Consider the following 10,971-nt stretch of genomic DNA (forward strand, 5'->3'; position numbering starts at 1 on the left):
TGATGAATGGAGGGCCAAAGGCTAGACGGTTGTGAATTTGAATGTGCAATGGGAGAACTTTTTCCAAGGGTTAAGCACAGAAGGAAATATTGGTATTGGTTTATTATTGTCACTTGTACCGAGGTACAGTGAAAAACTTGTCTTGCATACCGATCATACAGGTCAATTCATTACACAGTGCAGTTACATTGAGTTAGTACAGAGTGCATTGATGTAGTACAGGTAAAAGCAATAACATTACAGAGTAAAGTGTCACAGCTACAGAGAAAGTGCAGTGCAATAAGGTGCAATATTATTGTAATGGGGGCTTGTCGGTGTCAAAGAATAGAAGATTATCGGAGATGCCCTTATCAGAGATTGAACTGTGGGAGTAGATAGGCCATGTAAGGTGGTATGGCCAAGGCTGACCATAAATATGGAAAGGGTAGTTAATGCAGGACAGAGACATAAGACACAAGGTAGTTTATGTAGGACGACCATTTTAGGAGGACAGTGAACTCTGAAGATGATTTGAGATGAGAAGGCCATTGGGACAGAGGCATGGAACGAAAGCAGTGAAGATATTGCAGTGAGAAACTTGGATTGGCAGGAGGGTATAAAAATTTTACCAAAGGGAAAAGTGTGGAGGGAGGTCAAATGCTTAAAGGAGGAAAAGTGTTGTTGTGGGGAAGAACAGTGGGATAGAAGAACCATACCATAGAACCATAGAACCATACAGCACAAAACAGGCCCTTCGGCCCACCGTGTCGTGCCGTCCATCAGACCACCCTCACAGTATCTAACCCCTTCCTCCCGCATATCCCTCTATCTCACATTCCTCCATGTGCCTATCCAACAAGCTCTTGAACCTGTTCAATGTATCTGCCTCCACCACCACCCCAGGCAGTGCATTCCATGCACCAACCACTCTTTGGGTGAAAAACCTCCCTCTGACATCTCCCCTGAACCTCCCACCCATAACCTTAAAGCCATGACCTCTCGTCTTGAGCATTGGTGCCCTGGGAAGGAGGCGCTGACTGTCTACTCTATCTATTCCTCTCAATATTTTATATACCTCTATCATGTCTCCTCTCATCCTCCTCCTTTCCAGTCAATAAAGCCCTAACACCTTAAGCCTCTCCTCAGGAAGATTTTATTTGCTAATAAGGACATGACTGTTGGGTGGGAAGGTCAGCAATAGTGTGGGAAGGGGACACTGAGGTTGCTCATAAGAGGCGTAAATAGAAAAGAAAAAAATGGGAATGTGAAGTAATGGGTTCAGGTCTATGCTTGCATGCAGCAAGATTATTCAAGAAAATCAAGTAACTATGATTACATAGCAAGATTAAAATATCCAGGTATTGAATAGGGAATATCAATCAGACAATGGGGGGAAGTCCAAAGATAATAATCTCCAACATTTATCTCCAATATTTTTCAATTCTAATGAAAGGCTAACAATCTGAAATGTTATCTTTGTTAATCTCTCCATAGATGTTACCTTACCTGCTGAGTATTTCCAATTTTCCTGTTCATATTACAGTAATTTGCTTCCCCAAAGTGGGATAAAGTTAGATTGGGTTGTTACTTAATTAGTGTCCAGTTTCAGAAATAGATGAGGAGAACAAATGTGTTCAGAAGCTATTTGATGAGCAGAGTATCAGCTCATGCTTGTTGAACTTAGTGAACTGAAGAGCTGAGGGACAATAACCGTGCAAGATGGGGAGGGGTGGATAGGTGCAAGTTAAGCCAAGCTTCCTTGAAATTTATGCCACTGGATGTCAATTTGGTCACAGGAGGTGAATCCTGTAGTGCAGTCTAATAGAGTCGCATTATTTTGACAGTGGAGAAATCCAAGAATTTAGAATACAAAGACTTAGTGATCACTGAGGAAGTGAAGGAGGAAATAGATCTTGGAAATAGATAATGGGCCCAGATAACATTCAATGTAGTTAGATTAGAATACTTAACTTTCTTATTATGACACAGTAGGAGGTCATTTGGCCCATTGAGTCCATGCCAGCTCCCAACAGAGCAAACCTATCAGGCTCATTCCCCTCTTATTTCCCTGTAACCCTTCAATTTATCCTTGTTCACATGCTCAAGTCGAGTTTATTGTCATGTGCAGAAGTATGGTGAGATACAGCTACAATGAAAGACTTGCTTGCAACAGCATCACCAGCATGTATGCCACTCAGCTACACTAGGGTCAATCTACATTGGCCGATTAACCCACCACACAACTTTGAGACGTAGAAAGAAGCTGAAGTACCCAGAGGACACCCACACAGTTACAAAGAGAATGTGAAAACTCCACATAAACAGCACCCAAGGTCAGGGTCAACCTCAGTTCACTGCAGCAGTGAACCAACAGGAATAACTGCTATGTCACTGCATCACAATTATTGCCAGTAAACCCTAAAGGATCACTGTGGGAGGAAGGAAGCATGGTCAGGGATAGCAAAAATAGACTTCCATAAAAAGGGTGTTGCCAGGTAAATTTGATGGTGGGCGTTTGACCAATGATTTTCCAGGCTCCCCCAAAAGTGAGAGGAAGCTTATACTACAGATCAATAGCAGTTCATCAACTAAGCAGAATCCTGTTAAGGTAAACCTGAAGATAAGAGCAACTTAAAAAGAAAAATGCTATACTTGTATTTCCTTTCGGAGAATCAGCACCCGTGCAAAGTTTTCTTAATTAACAGGTTTGCTGTTGGAGGTTGGCATTGGGGCAAAGATTTGAGTGGTCCACTGTCATTCCCAAAGAAAGTACCTCAAACATCAGTCCATCACCAAAGATCTGATGATTGTAGTGGCCTACTTCCCAACAGTGGCTCAGCGAAGCAGTGGCCCTTAAACTTTTGCTCAGACAGCTTTCTTCTGCCTGTTAAGACCTGCTCTTTCAGTGGAGGCTCACACATGTTCTGAAACATACATGCAGGCACAAATGTTGCAGCAGTAATGGCAAATATGCATTACATGTCGCTGGCTATCGCTGCTGTGTGCTCAGCGACCTCTGTGCTTAAACGCATCATGTATAATAGGGCTGAGGTGAAACTTCCAGCGTGGAGTGCTGATCACATTTAGCAATCACATTTAGGATTAAATTTACTCACATGACTCAGTAAAAACATGCACGGACATTAAAATTTCTTCTCCTACAAGTTTTGATTGGCAGTTATTGTTACATCTAACCCCATCAGAATTAATTGAGGTTTTATCATTTTAGATGAGACTAGTTCAAATTACAGGAGGCCTACCTACTTTATAATTAATTGGTGTTTATTTTTTACTAACGTTAATCTATTAGGGTCTGAGGAATATAAAGATGACAATATTCAACAGAAGGTATGGAGCTGAGACTAAAGATGAAATACAATCTGAATCATCCTCTATTTGATTGAGTGGTAAGTTGAATCCTGTGATTGTAAAGTGCAACAATAGTTATCTATTGGCAAAAAGCAGTTTTGTTTCAATTAACTGTAATAATTACTTTCACTTTGAGGGATTACTTTGCGTAATAATTATCTTCACTCAAGAAATCTCAGATAAAGTAAACATTGTACTGCTGCTTAAGCAACATGAAGACAATAAGCACAACGAGAGCTGAAAACGTATTGAATATTTTAGACTAGTCTCCTCTCATCCTGCTAGGAACAAGCAGAACAAGTCTTCAGCCCACCTATATGAAAATGCACAAGCCCACCTCACGTTTCTGTGACAAAAACAGAAAATGCTGGGAAAACTCAGCAGGTCAGACTGTATTTGTCTGAAGCAGCCTGGCCTGCTGAGTGTTTCCAGCATTTTCTCGTTTCGTTTTAGATTTCCTGCATCTGTGTTTTTTTAAATGTTTCACTTTCTTGTAGTCCATCTACTTAGTTTTGCAGGGTGAGTTAGGAATCAGGCATAATAGCTAATTAGAGTCCAACACCTGCGCACTTCAAAGATCCCGTGGTGGTACTATGGAGACTGAAGAAAGCACTGTACCAAAGGATGGGCTAATCAATGAGACGTGTCGTGGGAGGGTAGGAAGTATTGCACAGCCCCAGTATTTAAAATGTTGCAGCTGTTTTTTTTGGCAAATCAAGACAAATGAGACAGGATAAAATATTGAAGAATGGCAGAAGAAGGAACCTCCTACTGGAGAATCATCAGAATCCTTGCCAGATGTATCCAGGGATGAAAGGAGTGCATGCACTTGAGGCTGGAATAGGAATGGGCAGAAGGAGATTACAGACTGAGACAGGATGTTGGCACAGGTCTGATCACAACAAGGGCAGCATAGTGGCACCACTAGCAGAGCTGCTGTCTCTCAGATCCAGCAATCCAGGTTCAGTCCCGACTTCCAATCTGTGTGGAGACACATGAATTGGTAGGTTAATTGGCCACTATAAATTGCCAGGTCTCTTTTGAAGGCTTACAATTGAGTCTGCCTCCACTACTAACCCAGGCAGTGCATTGCAGATCATAACAACTCATTGTGAGAAAACAAAATCTTATCACTTTTGGTTCTTTTGACAATGAACTTCATTCCATGTCCCTTAGTTTGTGGCCCTTCTGCTAAAGGGAATTGTTTCTCTCTATTGTCTTTCAATAAAATCATGATTGATCTGTGACCTATCCCCATAAACTCATCTTTTCCCATCATTCTTTACTACTTGAGGTTTTTAAAAACCTATAAAGATTTGACTTTAGCTTAGCAATTCACTTGGTATCAACTGCCATTTGTGGAAGTGAGTTACAATATTTCACACTCTGTTTTCTGAAACTCCTTTCTCAATTATTTGGATTATGTTCTGGGTCCTAGATTCCCCAACAAGTGAAAGTAGTTTCTATGCTTTCACTTCTTGAAAGTTTCAATGAATTCATTCGTTGACCTTCTAAAATCCAGGGAATACAATCTTAATTTCTGGAACCTTCCTTTATAATTTAACTCCTGGAGTCCAGGTACCATTCTGGTAAATCTATGCTGCAGTTTGAGCTATTTATCTAAGTACAATAGCATGAACTGAATGTCAGACTTTAGGGAAAGGTAAGAAATAGGATCATAAAACTCAATTTCAGTTTTGAGGACTCCTTTGGAATGTTCAGTTATTATAAAGCAGAATACTTTGGATTACAAATTCATTGGTGTCTGAAGAGATTAATCCATTGCTGCACAGCACCCTATGTTTTGCTCTTAGGTTTGTTGTGTGAATATTCAGCTTTGCTACTGAATCATTCTTATTCAAGAACCATACCTTATCCTTCATTGCTTCGTTATTTCAGATTGTGTGGAGGAAAACAGTGCCAGGGCAAGGGAGGCCACTGGTACAGAGGAGAGAACCAGGAATCAAAAGAGGTATCAGGGCAAGGGTTGGCTGCTGGCAATTAGTGCTGATGGGGCCGTTTGGGGATGAGGAGAGGAGTTGAGATGGTTGCTGACAGTGGAGGGTGGAGAGGGTTGATTGCAGAGTCAGCCAGGTGATCGCTGGTCAGGAAATACTTCTCCAAGTCAGATTAATTCAGTTTATTTTGGAAGGGGGATGTCTTTGAATGAGATGGAGGCCAGTGAGCCAGAAGAGATTGTGTCAGGTGAGGGTCAATGTAGTGGTGCAGGGTTGATGAAATGAGGGTCTGCGATTACTAGTCTAATCGTGACATCAAGGACCAGGGTTATGATTCATGCTGGGTGGAGGTCAGGTGAAGTTCACCAGCTCGAGTGATATGGGGACCAATATAACTGAAGGGTTAGGGAGTGATTGGGGTGGGGGGGAGATGGATGAAATGAAGGCTTAAAGGAGCAGAAGTACTGTAAGTAAGTAAACTCACAGAGATCTACTCCAGTTGGGTTCCTAGTGCCAATCATGATGCTGATCAGGGAGAACCCCTTTAAACAGTACTGCTGCAGAGAAAGAAACACTATTAAAATCAGTTGAGAGTGCCCGTCCACTTGCACCAACATCTCCCAGGCACGCTCTAAATCAGTGCTGCTTAGTGATTGACATCCCTGCATGCACAAGTGACATGTTATCTGCATAAACACAATCTGTGACATGAAATGCCAAATTGTATTTTCAGATGATGCAATTCAACTTCAAACTCATCACAATCACAATCCATTGTACGAAAACATACAACATTACAAGCACTCTGCAGAAAAAAAAATCAATGAATGTGATCAAATCGGAATCTTTAACCCTAGGTGGTTTATAAGTGGTTTCTATACTGTAAATATATTTTGTTGCAATTGTCCTACATTTATTAATATTAGTTGTAAATCCCTCTAATTTTAAGTGTATGTTTCTTGAGGCATAACATTAGTATTACAATAATTATATTTTACTAAAATTTGACATGCAGGAAATTTTACGACAAGCGGTATAATCATTACAAGTTCACCTCAAAGAATTTAAATAAATGTGCTTTCTTATTTACATATTAATTGTGGTTTTATATAATTGTGGAGCAGAATATTAAAAATACATACAAAATAGATCCTAATTTTATGTAAAATTTATGCATACACAAGAGTACACAAAATAATTCTAATATTTGCACAATCCACTGTCAGAACGCAAGTATTAATATTGATATGAAGTGAAATGCACCACAATTTGAATGCTGAATGCAAAAAATTATTCTTTCAAGGTACAAACACTTTTCACATTTGTAACCTTTTGTACTGCAGTGTGAAAAATGATAAAAATCTAAAATTATATAGCTTAGACTTGAACCCTAAATGACACCAGAACGCTAAATGACACCAGAAAACATGTTTTTAAGTGCTATTTCCCAAAGAAGCATTTGCTGTTCAGAGAGACATTATGATTAGGCAATAACCCAGGGTCTTTGGGTTCTTTTGTTCATAAACTGCTTTGCTATCAAACACCATTGTGTAATGTTCCAGATCTTGCCTAGACCTGCCAAGGCAGCCTTTGTTGTAACATTTTGGACTTATTTTTCTGGACTGACTTGGCTTATCCACAACTGTTGTATCAGTCAGAGCTGCAGCACTTGGGGGGGGGGGGGGGGGTTGTGGGAGTGGGGGTGTGGGGGTGGGGTACCATAATCATCTTGTGAATCTGCAGCTGTATTTATGTTTCAGTGAGGTCAGACATCCTCAGTGCCTGATTTGTTCACTTGTTGCTTTTCTTTGGGGTGTACGAGCAACCACATTAATTTTTAATTTTCTATTTGTTTTAGGACTGAGAGGAACATTGTGTACATGCTCTTTTCCTCATCCTTTCTTTAATCAGAATTTGAAGAGCTTTTGACGCATGATTAAATTTATCCTTTAATGTTTCTTGTTCACCAGGCAATGAATCCTGTTCGGGATAATCCTAGAGACAGCATTCCAAGGAAAGGAAGAGTTCTATTCCAAACCTGGACATAACCTTAACAACCTTTAAGGTTAACCCCATGTCTGCGTGGGTTTCCTCCGGGTGCTCCGGTTTCCTCCCACATTCCAAAATGACGTAAGGGTTAGGAAGTTGTGGACATGCTACATTGGCGTCGGAAGTGTGGCGACACTTGCAGGCTGCCCCCAGAATATTCCATGCAAAAAAGATGCATTTCACTGTGTGTTTTGATGTACATGTGACTAATAAAGATATCTTATCTTATCTTAAAATAGCAACCTTACATATTCTTACGAGCAATTCATACTCAAGCGGAACAGTGAGAGGTTGATATATTAAGCACAACTTATAATTAAAACAACACATAAATCACATGCAGTTGATTTTTTTTTAACTCCCTAGCTTTCGACAAACATTTAGACACTGATAAGCTGCATAAAATAAAACTGGCAATTAAGTGAAAACCCATAACAAAATAATATTGAAAATGTAAGAACATGAAAACATAAGAATAGAAGAATCATGAATAGGCCATTCAACCACTCTTGCCTGCTCAACCATTCAATAAAATCAAATCTTTTACCTCAGAGCTACTTTCTTGTGCCATCCCAATGTACCATGGTCCCCCTAATATCCAAAAGTCTTTCTATGTTTGTCTTGAATATACAGCGTCTGAATCTCCACAGCTTCTTGGGTAGAGAATTCCAAAGATTCATTACTCTCTGGGTAAAGAAATTTCTTCTCATCTCAATCCTGAATGGCAGACCTCAAATTGCAAAACAGTGACCCCGGGATCTTGACACCAGAGCCAGTGTAAACATTATCCCTGCCTTTACCTTTAATGTCTACCTTATTGTTACATCTTATTGTCTACCTACACTGTACTTTCTCTGTAGCTGTGACACTTTACTCTGTACTGTTATTCTTTTTACCTGTACTACCTCAATGCACTCTGTACTTAGTCAATGTAACTGCACTGTGTAATGAATTGACCTGTACGATTGGTATGCAAGACAAGTTTTTCACTGTACCTCGGTACAAGTGACAATAATAAACCAAAACCAACACCAATACCCTGTCAAGGCCTTAAAAATTTTTATGTTTCATGAGATCACCTCTTATTCTTCTAAACTCAAGGCAGCAGAAGCCCACTGTGTTTAATCTCTCCTCATCCCAGGTATCAACCTGGCAATGCTTTGTTACACTGCTTTTAACACAAGTAGGTAGGTAGAACAGACTGTACACAATGTTCCAGAAACAGGCTCATCAGGGCTCTATATAATTGCAATGAGGTATCTCTAGCAATAGAGGCAACATTTGTTTGGCTTCCTTAATTGCTTGTTGTACCAGCATGTTAACTTCATAAAAAAGGACACTAAGGTCCCTCTGAACACGAGTACGTTTATCTTCCGCCTTTTAAAAAAAACTCTGCCTTTCTATTTTCTATATTTATACCATAGAAATAGGCCATTTCAGCCAATTGAATCTATGCCAACTCTCACAGCAATCCCCCCTCTAAATTTTTTGCAACCTATTCTCCCAAAGTGGATAGCTTCACGTTTTTCCATGCCATGTATTCAATCATATCTATATCCTCTCTTATATCTGTATCTATATATCAAGTATATCATCAAGCACCTCTAGATCTTGCTAAAACTCAAACTGTCAATCAGCATTTATGGATATATTACACTTCGTCCCCTCATTTAAATCATTAATTCAGATTGGAAACAGCTGAGGTCCCAACATCCGACTAGACAGTCTCCAACCCAAAGACTACCTGTTTATTCCCCCTCTATTTTCTGTCCATTAACCTATCCTCAACTCATCCCAGTATATTACCCAGAATCCCACGTGTTCTAATTTTGTTTACCAGCCTTTGTGTGGCACCTTTTCAAAAGGCTTCTGAAAATCAAATCACATCACATCACTGTCCCTTATCTGTTCTCTTAGTTGTAACATCAAAATGTGATTTCCCATTCATAAATCCATTTTGATACCACCTAATTTTCTGAGTTCCCTATTACCATTTCCTTAATACAGTCGACCTCCATGTTACGGGGGGATTGCGTTCCTAGTAAACAGCCCATATCATGATTTTCCATCTCGCAAAGCTGTGTCACCTGCACACACGTCAAGAAATGCAAGTTAAAAAAATGTTTATTTACTTTTTTCATGTAAATTCTGTGAGCCCAAATGTTATTCCGTATCTGAAATTTTTAGATAGTGATTTGTGAATTCTGTGAGGGTGAATTTCCGTTACAGGCCATAACGCAGGGGTCCCTATAATGGTTCGAGCATTTTCTCCATTACTGATGTTAAGCGACTACTCGGTAGTTCCTTGTTTTCTAACATACATTTTCTCTTGATCTATTACTAACTTTAACTTCCATTATTAACCACAGTTGGACCACTTTTCCTGAGGTGTCTTAAAGCATATATTGTACTTGTAATCCATATATTAGTTCTATTAGTGTCCATCGCTTGTTTACTGTCATTAATTTCTAATGTTATTTCCTAATTTACCATAATAAGTCATGCTTCATACCTTCATAGCTTGCTTTAAGAAAATAGCTTCAAATTAAATTAAATCACTTTCAATGTTTATAAAATATTCCAACATATTATGATTACACATTCCTAAAGTCCCCTTCCTACAGGATTATAATTAACTTTCTCACAACACTAATTGTAAAGTTTTCTCTTTTCAGTTACTTCTTCAAAATACTAATCCAGGAAACCATCTCTTATAGACTCCATCGATCTTTCCTCCACACTATTTCTAATAATTTGGTTTACCTAGTCTATATATAAAGTTCCCATGATCATGGTATGATCCTTGTCACATGCAACTCTAATTTTCTCTTAAACTTCTATTCCTAAACTATTCATTAAATCATAGGAAGCAATTTCACTCACCAAAACTTCCTAAGTAGTGTACTGCATTATTGAAACCTTGTGCCACGCGCCAGTGAGGGTAAGAGTAGGTGGATTTGGCAGATGAATGCGTGGCTGAGAAGTTGGTGCAGGGGGCAGAGTTTCAAATTTGTGGATCATTGGGATCTATTCTGGGGAAGGTACAACATGTACATAAGGGATGGGCTACACCAGAACTGGAGGGGGACCAATATTCTTGCGGGCAAGTTTCTAGAACTGTCGGGGAGGGTTTAAAGTAGTTTGGCAGGGGGATGGGAACCCAAGTGATAGGTTAGAGGTTGGTGTATCTAGTGTACAAGTAGATGCAGTGTGTAGAAAGACTGTGAGAAAGGATAGGCATCTGAAAGTGCAAAATTGCAGCCAGTTGGATGGGCTGAAGTGAGTCTACTTTAATGCGAGAAGTATCAGAAACAAGGGTGATGAACTTAGAGCGTGGGTAAGTACACGGAACTACGACGTTGTGGCCATTACAGAGACTTGGCTGTCACAAGGGCAGGAATGGCTGCTGCATATTCCAGGGTTTAGATGTTTCACGAGGGACAGGTATGGAGGTAAAAGAGGTGGGGGAGTGGCTTTGCTGATCAGGGACAGCTGTAGAAAGGGAGGATATCCTGGATGCATCGTCCACTGAGTCAGTGTGGGTGGAAGTCAAAAACAGGAAGGGAGTGATCACTCTATTGGGAGTATTCTACAGACCCCCCAGTAGCAGCAGAGA

The sequence above is a fragment of the Pristis pectinata genome, chromosome 7, assembly GCF_009764475.1.
Source record: "Pristis pectinata isolate sPriPec2 chromosome 7, sPriPec2.1.pri, whole genome shotgun sequence".
Lineage (NCBI taxonomy): Eukaryota > Metazoa > Chordata > Chondrichthyes > Rhinopristiformes > Pristidae > Pristis > Pristis pectinata.